The sequence below is a fragment of the Macaca mulatta genome, chromosome 1 (genome assembly GCF_049350105.2).
Source record: "Macaca mulatta isolate MMU2019108-1 chromosome 1, T2T-MMU8v2.0, whole genome shotgun sequence".
NCBI classification, from domain to species: Eukaryota; Metazoa; Chordata; class Mammalia; order Primates; family Cercopithecidae; genus Macaca; species Macaca mulatta.
The window spans coordinates 32,619,732-32,634,727 of record NC_133406.1 but is presented as its reverse complement, the minus strand read 5'-3'; the positions used below and the strand labels follow the sequence as shown (position 1 = coordinate 32,634,727).

Sequence of the window (14,996 nt, the reverse complement as noted above, 5' to 3'; positions counted from 1 at the left end):
CCACCTAACATGTTACTTCTTCAAGACCCTGATACTTTGAGGGTTGGTCTGATAAAACATATGTCTGGGCTGCTAAGGGGAGATAAAGCCTAACGTCTGGTGGGCAGCCTGCAGATAGCTCAGCCCTGAGGCCACACCATGGAGAGCTCGGAGACAAGGGCTGAGTTCCCTGGCCTCTCTGACCATCCCCACCAGCTCCCAGTGGCCTTAAGTACTTTCCAGAGGTTCTCCCACAAAGCCTTGAGGTCACCAGGCACGGATGGAGCAGAGGTGGTGGACGGGAAGGAATGAGGGGATGAGGCTGAGGGAACCCTGTGTTGAGGGGGGTTCCCCCTGCAATATGGGACACCCCCCTGCAATCCCCAGCTTAAGCAGTTTCTTCCATACATACTCCCAATTCAAGAATTTGCAATACCTGCCATCTCCTTTGGGAAGGGCATTTCAAGGATGGAGAGGAAAACGTTTGGGCATGCTGAGGGCATCAGGGAAGAGGTGACGGCTGTTCTTAGGGATAACAATATCTGCACGCAGGCAACTAAAGCTGCACGTGATGAGACTAAGCATATCTCATCTGTATCAAAGAAAGAAGGTGCTGAAGCCAAAAAAAAAAAAAAGGCATGCTACTTAACCTGACACTGGATGGGTATTCAATAAGTATTTTAGCTCACTCATATATGTTCTCTGCATTCATCAACCATTATTTATCAAAACCATAAAAAAAGAACACTCCCTGCAACATTAGGAATGCAGATTTAAGCCCATGCAGAGAGGAAATAAAGATTTATCCTCAGACACATGAACTCCTCTGCACAGCCCACCCTCTGAGGCGGAAGCTGCAACCCAAAGCCTGGCAAATCTGAAATCCACCACACTGAACATTCCACAGAGGTGAGTTATTTGTAATGAGAATATTTATGCTCACTCCCTCTATGATTTGATCTTTGCATTTTAAGACTTAATATTGCAGTAAGGTAGCTTTTGGCTTTTAATTGCCCAGAAATTTTGTTAACATTAAACGAAGGGACAAAATGGAAAGGAAAATAGAACCATATCTGTATCGCTTTTGAGTTGCATAACTGTATATTTTTGCCACTCCGTTAGTTTTCAGCTATTCCAGCCTGTAAATGTCTCCCCCACCACCACTAACGAAAAGAAATATGTCAGTCATTCTGTTATTGCCACAAAGTTTGCAGAACTCTTAAGTTCCCATCTCTAGTAGTAAAGAGAATTATGCAACTTTTAATTACCACCTGTGTGGCAGGGAGACCCTGAATGACACAAGTGTTTGGTTGTTCTCATGCTTTTTCAAAAAACACCTTTTCCTTCCAAGAGGTTATGACGTTTGAACACTTAAGCATCAGTTATTGGAGTCGGCCAGAAGCAGAGGTTTCCCTTTATTTGTGGAACAGAAAAGGCAACGCCCCGCTAAGCCGCTCCTAACTCACAGATGACCTCAGAGCCTTGGCTCTGGCTCTCCAAAAACAAAACTTCACCTAGACACTTTACCACACCCACAAACATTGGCTCCAAAATCCTTTACCAAACTATTTTGAAAAATGAAAATGAGAACTGTATAACCAAGATAGTTCACTGTAACCATGGCTACAGGTTTCATTAGCACTAATACCAGGATGTGGTCAGATCATGTGTGTGTGTATATATATATAATATATACATACAGATGACGAACAGAAGTGTGAGTGGTATTAGAGTTCCCCTATGAATTCTCCACATTGGAAATGTAGCTTCTAATAACTACAGACTGGGGGGAAGAGAGGGGATAGGAGGGTGGAGGACTGTATCAGTAAGAGAAGCTCAGTTTTCTACTTTGAGCTTTAATTCAGCCTTTTAATATAATCCCCTAAAATACCACTACCTTGCATTGAGATTGCAGTTTTCCCTGCTCAGTGTTCTTCCACATGTCTTGTCTGTTCTTCACAATAATCTTGAGAGATATCCAGGTTGAGTGATAACCTCATTTCTCAGATGAGGAAAGGGCTCAGAAAGCTTAACTGATTTTGCCCAAGGTCAAAGGCCTGGAGGACAACTGAACTGGGACTAGGAGAGGGTCCTCTGACTCCTCGCTTAATTGCACCCTTGGGCCAGCTGTTTGTATTGTGCCCAGGGGCGTTCTGATATGCATTAATTCCTCTTGCACATATCCCTCACCCTTATCATTTGTCTGATTAACCACAGAGCAGGATCAACCCATCAAACTGGAGGTTAAATCTGCTATGTAAGGCTTGCCTTTTGTCCTCATTTATATTTTTTAAGCCCCCTGCATGGCTCTTCTCTACATAGATGACAGCACAGAGAACATGTACCATAGTCCCTACTCCTGAGTGAGTTAAATCCAGGGGAGATGAGCTTAAAATGCTTCCAGGGACCAGGTGGGTGAACAGGACTTGGTGAAGTAGGCAGGATGGGGACTGGGGTGTGTGGTCGGGGAATGGAGAGAACACAGGCCCTTTTAAAGCTCCAGCAGATTGTGGCCATGTGGGAGGTTAGTGTGGCCAAATCTTAGGACCACATTGAGTCCTAAAGATTGAGAATTTGATATGAAACCGAAGGAAGCAGAAAAATAATACAAAGTAAAAGTGCCTGGGGGTTGGATATAGCTCCCAGACTGCCAGTGAGTGCTACGCCTATTTAGTGGAGTTTCATGCCTTGGGGCCCCAGCATATATGGGGTGATATATATTACGTGGGATGTTGTATTGCACTTCTATTCAACATGTTCGGTCCTATTAAAACATGAGCTCCTTGAGGTCATGGAAGGCATCGTAATCAAGAGTGCACCCACAGGGTGTGACGCACGTGGCAGGCTTTTACATGCTGATGGATGAATAGTTGGATGAACACCCCATCATCTTGGAAGATCCAGAAATTAAAGTCCTCAGCATTCTGAGAATGGTGGTTACAGAAGGATCTTTGGACTCAGAGAGGACTAGAGTCAAACCTCTTTCTGTGCTTGAGTAGCTCCATGTCTTTGGGCGAATCGCTTAATCTCTCACAGCCTCAGTTTCCTCATCTGTAGAATGGGCATAGGAAAAGCCTACCTCTTGAGTTGTTGAATGGAGACCATGTCTGTAAACCCTTGATTCCACACACAGAGTTGCACACTTAGTAAGAACTCAGCAAATGGTGGCTTTTTGATTCAACAGATCATTCCCCGTTTGTGTGAAAGGTGATAAGACTTTTGCCAACCCTCTGTTTTGAGATTTTTGGCTTCCTGAAGTATTTAAGTCAAAAGAGGACTGTCAAAAGAAAACAAATGAGCATTCTAGCTGAAATGAAGAGGAGAAAATTGATAGTGATGGACAACACAAGGCTCCCTGAGAAGTGCGATCCTGGAGGTCAGGAGGGCTGGGAGAGGGAGAAGCAACTGGGAGTGAATGGAAATAAAGTTAGCAGGAAAGCAGGGGAGAGGCAAAGGTGGCTGCCCTGATTGACTAGGGGCTGATTAACTCATTCTCTACGCCAATTCAGTGAAAAGCTGATCAAACTCTAATTAGAGCAAAATAATTCACAAATGGATGTTTTCACCTTTCACACAATGTGAATAGTATAATAATAAATATAGTGTTTTACAGTTGTCAAGGCAATTTTAAGGCACCCACTGTGTGAAATATACTTACACAACATGCTTCACACACATTATCTCATTTACTCTGCTCAGCAATGCATTCATTCAGTCATCCATTCAGCAAGTACTTACTGCCAGTCCACTTTCTACCAGGCCCTGTGCCAGATACTGAGAGTAAAATGATGTAACACAGTGAATAAAACACCTAGCCCTCTGAGAAAGATGGTAATATCCTTGTTTACAGAAGAATAAATGGAAAAAACACTTAAGTGAATGTTCCCCAGACCCACACCATGTTAGTGGTGGAGACAGGTTTTTTTTTGGTTTGTTTTTTATTTTAGAGACAAAGTCTCACTCTGTCACCCGGGCTGGAGTGCAGTGGTGCAATCACTGTAACCTCAAACTCCCGGGCTCAAGTGATCCTCCTGCCTCAGCCTCCTGAGTAACTGGAACTATTGGCATGTGCTACCACACTTGGCTAATTTTTTTAATTTTTATTTTTGTAGAGATAGGTTCTTGCTGTGTTGCCCAGGCTGGCAAAATTCTTGACTACAAGTTATCTGGCATATGAGAAGAAAAATGAGGAAATGTCCTTGATCTTGAGGAGGTAAATATGAGGAAGTTGACTTGCTAACAGACTGGAGAAACTGTATTCACTCACATTTAGTACAGCTGGAATTTTCAGGGAATCAGACATAATTTCACATGATTAATCCTAAGGGTAACATGAGGAGAACTAACTATTCTTAGAGTGTATAGTCTGGACCCTTTGGAGAAAGATAATTAGGGATGAAAAGAGAGAAAAGGAAGGAAAGAGGAAAGGGAAAAGAGTAAAGAAGTATAAAGGAACTGGAGGTTCCAGACCTTCCATAATAGAAAATCAAAGAAAGTCCACATGAAGCCTTTTTAAAATTCTTTTCATCGTTCTTAAATCATTCTCTAATTATTTCCCTGGTATCATCGTTGAGACAAGAGAGGATGTCTTTTACCTCCCCCATATTTCCTAGCATGTCTTAATTAATACTTGACTGACTGAAAGATTGACTCATTTGAACCCAAAGTGAAATGGAGCTTTTTAATTTTCTTTTCTGCTGAACCTGAAATAGAGCATATAGTAATTAGGAAAGAATCCCTTGTTATCAGAAAGTCCCAGCTACAATGGGCTCTTTGTAACTGAGCAAAAGGAAGGTAGATGATTATTTAGGAGCTGATAAAACACTCACCCCTGCCCCCACTTTCTACTGCTCTCAGTGATAGGAGATTTTCTTGATCATTATTTCTCCCTCCAGTGAGTTTTCGTGGCTGGAAGATCTGGCTGGACAGCACAATCTGCGGGTGGGTAATTATCATCAAAGTCCAGCCACAGTGTGACTGATGGTCACTTTTCTATGCCCTTTGGTGCTTCTACTCTTTCTCCCCAGTGACCTGGTTTGCCTGACAGATGATTATTCAAGATCTCATTTTTTTAGAACCCTTGAATTAACTTCACTTATTCATTCATTCAGTCATTCATTCATTCATTCATTCAGCTACATGCCAGACTCTGGGCATCCAAACAGAACAGGACAGGCAGGGCCCTGCTCTCATGGAGCTTATATTCTAATGCAGGAAGACAGGCAGTAAACATGGAAACCAGTGTGACAGCAGCATTGTAAGTGACTTGAGAAATTTCAAAGTGAGGAGTATCACCAAGGCAGTAGGGCAAGATGGTGAGATAGGGGTTGGCTGGGGGTTGGGCGACATTAGATTACCATACTCCATTAGAAAAGGCCTCCTGATGAGGTAACGCAGGAGGAAATTTGTATGAAAATGTATTTGAGCTGACACAATTGTTGTGAAGCAATCACGCCAAGATCTGAGGAAAACCATACCAGGCAAAGGGACAAATAGGGTCCTGAGCGAGCTGACAGTCCAGGAGTAGGTGCGTCTAGCCCACAGTGAATGGGAGAGAAGAGAATACCAGATGAGGTCCAGAGGAGGCAGGGGCCAGATGATGGCAGGGCCTGGGGATATGAGAAAGAGTTTAGATGTCATCCTTCTAGTGACAGGAAGCCAGGAGGCGTGAGCAGGGCCTGGGGGTGATATGATCTGGCTCTAGTGGGGAGAACAGACCGCAGGGAGGGAGGAGCAAAACCAGAGAGATTGGTTAGAAGCTGCTGCAGTAACCCAGGTGAGAGGTAGCAATGGCCTCACCATGGAAATGGTGGGAAGTGAATGGAGTCAGGACACAAAGAGAGAGCAGGTAGGACCAGCTGATGAGGTAGGGGTGGGGAGGTAAAGCCGAGGAGAGAAGCTTAGTCTAAGTGTTGAAGGAATTCATTTATTTGCCCCATGTTGATTAGCACCTATGATGTGATAAACAGCTAGGGTGGTGGGGGTGGTGGAGGAAGGCGAGGCTGCGGTAATAGGAGAGTCGGATCATCAGCGAGTCCTCCTTGCTAAGGAGGTGTGATTATCATACAAGTGGTGAGCAGCCAAGCGACGGGTGCGCAGGGAGTGCACGTTACATCCAGATTTTAGAAAGACGAATTGAAAGAAGGAAAAACTAGAGGTCATTTGAAGACCTGGACAAATAAGGTAACAATGGGGATAAAGCGGAAGGCACCTTTCTGTGCCTTTCCATACCCACAGGGCCCAAGTCCCCCTCGCTCTAAGCCCTGCTTTACTTACGATGCTCACCATGGTTCAGCCGCACTGGCTGCCGTCTCTCACGGATGTGCCTGCTCTTTCCCACTTCAGAGCTCTCACCCTTAATGTTCCTGCTACCCAAGGTCCTGCCCTTAGCGCTGTGCACACTTGGTCCTCAACACCCCGAGATCTCAGTTCAGAGTCACCTCTGCAGAGGCCACTCCAATTATTTCCTTTATTGCACTAACATGTATACTTTCTACCTGGAGAAGAGACATAACAAGAAGTGCACAAACAAAATGTCTATCTTATGCATGACTATACCCACGGTACCAGGACAAGAACTGACACATCCTAGGAGCTCATTAAATACATTGGGGGAAGGAAAGAAGGGAAAGTAGGAAAAGACGAAAGGGCAGTTTGGTGTGGGGGTAAGGAAGGAGGCTTCTGTGTCCTACTCCACACAATGTTGGGAGAGCCCTGCAGAGAGGGGAAGGAACTATATCTAAACCCTTATAATTCAGCTCCTGAGTGATGCTTATCCATATTTTCATTCTGAAATGGTCGCCCTGAAAGAGAATGATGAATGAACTAATTTAGTCTACTGCAGGAAAACTAGAGAAAAGAGAAAATGCCTTGTAAAGGAGACCTACATAATCAAATTCATGACTCCAGAACCATCTCACATTTGAAAAAGACAAGCAAAACCATCATTAGCTAAGGAGTCAAGGGATGTTTACTTTGGCCAGCCTATTTGTTTGGGATCAAACAATCAGGACTAACTTTTATTGCCAGGCAAGGCTCTGAGGCACTCTACTTCTACTGACTCATTTCATTCTCACAACATCCTATTATTGTCAATGCCATTCTACAAATGAGAAAACAGAGCCCCAGAGAGAGGTTAACCTGCCTGATGTGATACAGCTAGTGAGTGGGAGAGCCAGAATTTGGACCCAGGATATCTGGTCCCCGAACCACTGCTCAAAAGCACTAAGGTAAACCCCTCTTGGGCCAAAGTTGCCCTATAGAAGAGTTGTTGAACACATTGCACATTTGTTATAAGCAAATCATTCTAGGGATTATATATGCAATGGTAATTAATAATCATTAGCAACTAGCTTTTTTGTCACTTGTATTAGGCAGGATAGGCTAACTGCTATAACAGAAAATCCCCAAATCTCAGTGGCTTCACCCAACAAAAGTTTATTCTAACCCATTTCATTTTTCACTGTGGTCAGCAGGGGTGCTCTGCTCCACGCAGTCATTCAGGAACACCTCCCATCTCTACCATCCCCAGGGCTCTTGGAGTCCTCCCCTGGATGCTCTGCATCTGGCCAGCCAATGAGCAAGCAGAGAGTGAACAGGGAGGTCCCATGAGAAGATTTCGGGAGCCACATTTCCTTGGCTGGAACTCAGTCACATGGCCCCACAGAGATGTAAGGGGCTGAGACGTATGGTCACACTTGTGCTCAGAAAGAGAATATGGTGGGCCTCTTGCAAAGCACTGTGTCAATGCTTATTTTTAAGGATGTTTGTAGAAGAGACCTGGCAGAAAGGTAACCTGGGCCTCAGAAGACATTGGTTCTGGCCCTGGCTGTACTAGCCACTAGCTGAGTAATCTCCCGCAAGATGCAGTCTCTTTGGTCCCAGATTTCCCATCAGTAAAGTAAGGTAATCAACCAGATGGCCCATTTCAGGAGTCTTCTAATCCAGAATGTTTACATGATAAAGCATCATTTTATTAAATAACCATGGTGCCTTAATCATTTTTCTATTGATGCTCTATTTGTGCTTTTGTTCAAAATTGCAACCATAATTGTAACATCAATTCTGAGGGAAAATTCTATCTATTTTCCTTTAATACTCAATATCTAGTTACGCATCATATATACTCTGGGGGGAAAAAACAGCTTCCGACTTTGTGTTAGGACTAGTTATTTGAAGCAATTCATTAAATTGGGGAAAATGTAGATACCTGTTTCAGAATGCCTAGAGCTGGGTCTAAGTAGTAAATGTAATATTCTGCAAGCAGATCATTTACTGTGATCAGACCATTTTTGTAAAAACAGTACTTACATCTATTTGAGGGCACCTGAGCATGCCAGGTTAGCAAGGTGAGAACCATCAAGCAAATATATATCCAGAACAGCCGAGTTAATAACTACTGACTGAGGTTCCACTTCGTGCCCTCGCTGCCAGAGATCCTTGGTTTCTGAAGTGTGCAATATTATCGTAACCACAGGGATTTTGCAAGGCAGTATGGTTTGAGGGCTGGGGCAAGGTTTCGACAGGCAGGGTGGAGAGGCCTGGGGTTGAATAAGATGTTTTAAACTCCCAGGAAAGATGGTGAGGAGTCAGGTAGAGACTGATGATTTTCCTGTTTTGGAAAGAAAAAAGAAAAGAATATCCATATACAGTCCAGACTCAGAGCCCTCATAGGAGACTAGGGTTAGAAGAAGGAAAGTTGGGCACACCCAGGGACACCTCCTCTCGTGTCCCTCTGCCTGAGAGTTCTCCCACCCACATCTGCTGGAAAACACCTGAGCTACACCATCATCCCACCCTTTCCGGCCACCATCACCCTTGGCCCAGCTGTCAGTTTCCCTGGACAACTGTGATCATTTCCTCCCCCTACACCCTCTCCCATCTGTCCTCTCACACCTCAGAGAGAGTGTTCCTTATGAAATACACATCAATTATGTCCCTTCCTTGCTTTAAACCCTGTGGCTCTCACAGCAAACTCTAGCCCTCCACGTGGCTTACAAGGTCCTGTGGTGTGGGGCTGCCATTCATGGGTCCCGCCATCCACGCTCACCCCTCCACTGCTGCTGTCAGCTACACTGTCCCTTCGGGTCGTTTTCAGGGACAGCAATGGGTCTAATTTGTTCATCTAATAAAAAGCACAATACACATATTATTTGCCTATGTTTCTAGACTTTGGGGGGGACACTTTACGGTGTATTAACAATTGAACTCATTTTTTTAAATGTAGAGAACTTCACCTGAAAAGGTACTGGAGGATTGAAGAAAAGCCTATCAAGCATATTACTTGGAAATGCTTTAAAATAAGTTTATTTTGTGTTTCAAGATTTTTCAGACACGCTAGCCGTGTGTTTGCTGTTTTTGTCATTCAGATCTTAGCTCAGTCATCCCTCCTCAGACCCTTCCTAACCTCCCTGTTACCCCTTTCGTAGCATCATGGGGTCTCATTCATGGCACTCACCATAATTACACTTTCACACCTGCCTGTATGGTTCTTTGATGAATGTTTGGTTTGGTTCCCACACTAGACTTGGAGCACAGAAAGGACAGGGATCTGGTTTGTTTGTTCTGGATACACAGTTCCCAGCAGGAGTAGGTGCTCAGTAATTAGACACTGCGTGATGCCTGCTCAGACACTCATCCTGATGGTCATTTCTTTTCGTCACCTTCCTTCAACCCTCTCCAGGCAGGACTGCTGGCTGCTTCTGCCATGCTGCTCCCATGTCCCCCCTACACAGAACTTAACCACAGAACTTAACCACAGAACTCATCAAACTATACTTCTATTTTTCTTTCTCCCCCTTGCTAGACTGGGCAGTGATCAGGATCTGAATGCTGGTGTTCAGCGATTGTTTACTACGTTGAACGTGACCTCTAGAAAAGCAGTTCTGGCTGAGATCCCCTGACAACACAGAATAAGAAGTAACGTGGAAGGAGGCTCCCCAAGCTGGCCATTGTGCTGCTGTGTGTGGAGGTAAACTTCTTCCCCCCTCTCCTCACCCATAATTCATTCCCTCATTTAGCACATGGCTCCTGTGCTCATAAATGAAGGTCGGCTGCTCAACTTGCTTATGCAATGGGCCTCAAACCTGACAATCGTCCAGAAACACTCGGGCTGCTTGCTACAAACATAAATTCCTGGGCCCATCCTAGACCCGACTGAATCAGGGTCTCCAGGAGCAGGATGCAGGAATCTGTATTTTTAACTGCTTAAATGACTCTTCATAGCCAACAGTCCATCCTGCTGTCACCTGGGATCCTGGGCAGAGGAGCTAAAGCAAGCACAGTGATCAGCGCAACCCAAGGCAGAAAGCTCAATGGAGCCGTCTGAGCAAAGGCCCAAGGGGAGGTCTTTGCTCCCAACTGTCAGTTATTAAATGGCCCCCCACACAAATCCAGGAGTCAGCAGCCGCAGAAGAGGGGCCTCTTAAGGTTCTCATAGAGAACTGAACCTCCCACCTCCCCCTACAAGAAGGGTGACGATTTGTACCATTTGGAGGTCACTCTGGAGTTGGTCTCAGGGATTCTAATTGGGTGCCAATGTGATCCTTATTATTAACCTTTCCAGAAAGTATTTACTGTCTCACAGACACTGTTCTAGAGCTTTACATGTATTATTTTATCTAACAAACAAGAACAATGAGAGGCTGATGCAGAATAGAATGTCCTGCTCCCTTCTTGGAGAGCACCGGAAAGAACAGTAGTGTCAGGGCCAGCCCTGAACATAGCCTGCAGTAGCTTTTGGCTCTCAGAGATTGAAGCAGACCTCCCTGTGGAATGACCCACGCCTGTAACACTTCCAAGGGTCCCAAAGCCTGGGAGGGAGGCTGGGGCCTGTAGATGGCCAGCTGTTCTCCTCCACCTCACCTATGAACTCAGCAATCCTCCAGGTGCCTTCAAATGTTCCCCAAGCAACCCCTCTCCATCCTATTTCTGGATGCCAGAGTCTAGAGCAACAGCTGCAGACCTACAGAACAACCATATCAGGGAGATTACTTGTGAAGACCTTTTCATTTCAGTGAGGTGGGGGCCCATGATTCTTTGGCAATAGGGATTGACTTGGAGGTGAGGAAGGAGGAAGAAAAGCCTAGCACTAGAATTAGTCCATTGTTATTTCAAGATAACTCACTTTTTATGGATTATATTTGTGTAAATATTTTACAGTTTACAGAATGCATTAAATATATTGAACCCTTTTGATCCCCACAGTGTCATTATGAGGGAAGCTCATTAGCTTCATTTTGTAGCTGAGGTCTGGTAACTCGCCAAGGTCATGCAGGTTGACCCAAGGCACAAAACCAGACCTTCTGGCTCTGGGATCACTGTTTCCCATTGACACCTCATACGTGGGTGGATAGAGGCTTGTGACAGAGGATATAGAGGTAAATAATATTTGGTTTCAAAGAAATTGAAAGCAACTTTTCCCCTCTTCTCTCTCAGCTCACCCACCCCCACAGCCACAATCAGACAGATGAGGTTGGTTGGCATCTATTGTTGGTCTTACAAAAACAGATGAATTACTTTTTAAACCGTGTCAGTGCTATTCAAAAGCCAACAAAAGGCAAGAATGTACTTCCAGGGGCCGAAGTGTGTCTTCTTTTGCATTCCGTGGAAGTTCTCACTTTTAATTCATGCCACTAAGGAGATATTTGATTGTTTTCTGGAAATGCTAATAATGCAAGACTCATAAATACTAATGAAACACTATAGATTAGCAGAGCTCAGCAAGTAACCTGGGGGGTGCCTAGAAAAGAATTCTTAGATTAAAAAATATAAAGAATACCTTTTAATCGAATTTTCCCCAGACTGGCTTCCCAAATGTTAATGAATACTCTTTGGCTGTATGGAGAGCAGCCTCAAATAAGTCCCTTAGGAATCCAGAAGTGAATTATTGACTTAGCTTTAGCTTGAAAAGAAATCTATTTATTCAAAGGCCATTTTAGGTGCCAAGGGATGGATGAGTTTAAGGCAAAAGTTGGGAGGGGTGGGAGGGCCCGAGACGTTGAGATAAACATATAATTCAAATGCATGCTTCTACTTCAGCCAACTAAGCAATCTAGTTTGGAATTTGCTTATTATACTTGGCTTTTATGACTTGATCTATCAATAGTAATAACTCCCCTGGAATGGTCAAGGCTCCCCGATGTCCGAAACCATATCTTTGTCATTCACTATTGAATCCTCAACACCCAACAGTGCATGCAACATATTAGGTGCTCAGTGAATGTTTGATAAACGGATAAGGAGTTTTAAAGAACCTTCTTAACACATTTTCCAGAGTTCTTCAGATCTTGTTATCTTTTCCTGAAAGGCAGCTCTGATCACAACATTCTCCTGTTGTAAAGCCCCCAAATAAGCACAAACCCTATGACGGCCTCTCTACCCTGGCCATGCCTACCTCCTAGCGTCCCTTCTCATCCTCTCTTCTCCCACCCTGAGCTCCAGGCTCACCAGAAGACACCCTGTTCTCCTGCTCATGTTCTAGAAGTTTCTCTGCCTGGAATGTTTGAACATCCTTTTTACTTATATTTCTCTGTCAAAATACCACGCATCTTCAAGGTCTTCCCCAAGTGGCTCCACCTTCATGAAAACTGCCCTGATGTTCTCCATGGGCTTGCCCTCCTTCCTCTCTGGCTGAATGCAGAGGGGCCCCTGATACCTGTCTGCTCCCTGCAGGAACAGCACGACCCCTGGCACAGAATAGTTGGTGAACATTTGTGGTGGTGGTGTTATCTAACATGAATCAGGAAAACTGTGAGTAGGATCAAATTAGAGAAAAGCACCCAAAGCCTTTCCACAACAGAGCAGAAAGATCCCAACAGACAGGGTCAAAAACCCACCCAAGACTGAGGTAAAAGCAAAGGTCATGGCAAAGGGAGAAGGAAAATCCAGAAAAGAGATGAGTGGCCTGAGATACAGTGTCACCAGGGCTTAGAAGCATGCTAAGGGCTGCTTTTCTCCACAGAGAACCTGGCAGCTTGATGGTGTGTGGGCAGATCCATGGCATGGGCTGTTCCTAGGCCTCAGAGGGGCTGGGGCTTGAGCAGAGCCTTGGACGAGAGGACATGACTCCTCAGGATACTTTCCTTTGTTGCATGTTGAGTTTAAGTTCGGGCAGCCATATGCTTTCTATAAACCTGCACTTGGGCAGGACTTGGTTTTTATTTTATGTATCTTCATGCATTTGGGAAATATTTAACAATGAGAAATGTCTTTTTGCAGTCTTTCCTATAATAGACTGGGATAAGCATTTAAGTCAATCTGGGGAATAGCCAAATATTGTAAGGTTCTGTAAATCCTGGGCTGCTTGCCAAAAATGGGTTAATTCCACACAAAGGAATAGGAGGCCACAGAGTAACGCCTGTGAACAGCTCACTCCTTGGGGATCTGGAGCCAAACTCTCCAGAATGAGGGAGACCGGCTCTGGCACTCACTCACTGTGTGGCCTGAGCCTCCATCTCTTCAGCTGCAGGAAGGGGGAATCACAGTACCTACTTCATAAGGGTGTCATGAAGATGAATGAGTTAATAGAGTGCCTAGAACAGTGCCTGGTATATAATTAGTGCTAACTAAAAGTTGGCTAAAGTTATTATTGTCATCCTATAGCATTTCTTTAGGCTCCATGGACCAAATGGCTCAGTAGTAGGTGCCAATTTCTACACTTGCAAAAACTATGTAAATAATGTCATGAGAGAGTGGGATTACATGCCGGCAGACCAGGACTGAGGTCAGCTGGGGCTTAGATGGGCACATGGGCACTGGGATCATGAGACATTGATAGAGCATGCTATCCAAGGAATTAGACCTCTGAGGACAATTGCTGGGGCATCAGGTAGAAAACATCACCCAGGAGGGCTGCATATGTATACAACGAAGCCTGAGCTGATCTTGAATTCCAGGCTCAGCTCCCCAGTGTTCCCATCCATAGGCACAGCACCATCCTGTTTCTCACACAGAAGACTAAATGCAGATGAAAATGATTAGAAAAGTATCAAGTGAAATGCAAGTATAAAGTGACATCATTATTATCCTTTGTTCCTCTGCTTGCCTGGCAGCCTGGGGAGAGTGCTGAACCCATTGTCAAGGTCTGGGTGGGTCTGGGTGGGCTTGTGTGGCCTGGGTGGGTCTCCATGGCCTCAGACATGTCACCTCACTGCTCTGGACCTCAGATTCTTCATACTTAAGTGAAAGAGTTGGTTGGGATGATCTCTAGAGTGTCCATCCTGAAAATCAACCACTCCTTAATATTTGGGTCCTGGGGAATGTCTTACACCAACAGGCCTCTTAAATTTTCTTGAATCATGCCTGTCCTTGAAGTCTTGTTTGTACACAGGAACTTGTAATTCCAGAACTGAAGGCAGCCTCTTAAGACCTTATACTTGAGAGCTGAGCTTTAAGATATATGTGGAGGGGTGATCAGGGAAGAGGGGCAGCTCTGTACAAGCAACCACGAGAATGGCCCCAGCTATATGGTGAGTTCAGAACAGGAGCAGGGAGGCACCCAGGAACCTCACCCTGGTTTCTAAGCACCATCACTAAGCAGCCTGCAAGGACTCCTTTCCCATGGAGAAGAAAGAGAGCAGGAGACTTTGGAGTATTTGGTCGAGGAATAGAAAACAGAGACAAGGGTAATGAGGGAGAGGAAGGTAGAAAGTGGAAAGGCAGCAAACGGTCACCTCTGGTTCTCTCAGCCTTGGAAGGAGAGGACTTTTCAGGCACAGGAATGGGATGTAAGGAGGGGAGGAGACATGGAGTAGGGAAGAGATCATGAGGGGACAGCAAGGAAAGCAGGCATGGGGCAGGATGAGGAGTGATGACCTCTTAGCCCAGAGGAGACCCAAGTCCCCTACTACAAACAGCAAGACGTAGACATCTCACCTTGTGCTTAAAGCTTCAATAAGCTTTGAAAATGGCAAGTTATGTTAATAACAGGTTACATACAGATCTGTCCCATGGGGAGTGTGTGTTCAACATCTGTCAGTTGAGCTGCAGTGGAAAAAAGATTGAGAACTGCTGTTGCA

The 14,996-nt window shown here is 44.8% G+C and overlaps 1 protein-coding gene across 12 annotated transcripts in view; it reads left to right on the top strand.

Moving 5' to 3' along the window:
* KIAA0040 overlaps positions 1–14,996 on the top strand; it is a 41,601-nt gene that overhangs the window by 22,688 nt on the left and 3,917 nt on the right. For 6 of the 12 annotated variants that reach the window (XM_015123181.3, XM_077955958.1, XM_077956755.1 and 3 more), the window contains 1 exon segment: positions 9,785–9,949. The exons of 4 other annotated variants lie outside the window; for them this stretch is intronic. The gene's annotated coding sequence lies outside the window, so the exon portion shown is untranslated. 12 annotated transcript variants of the gene reach the window in all.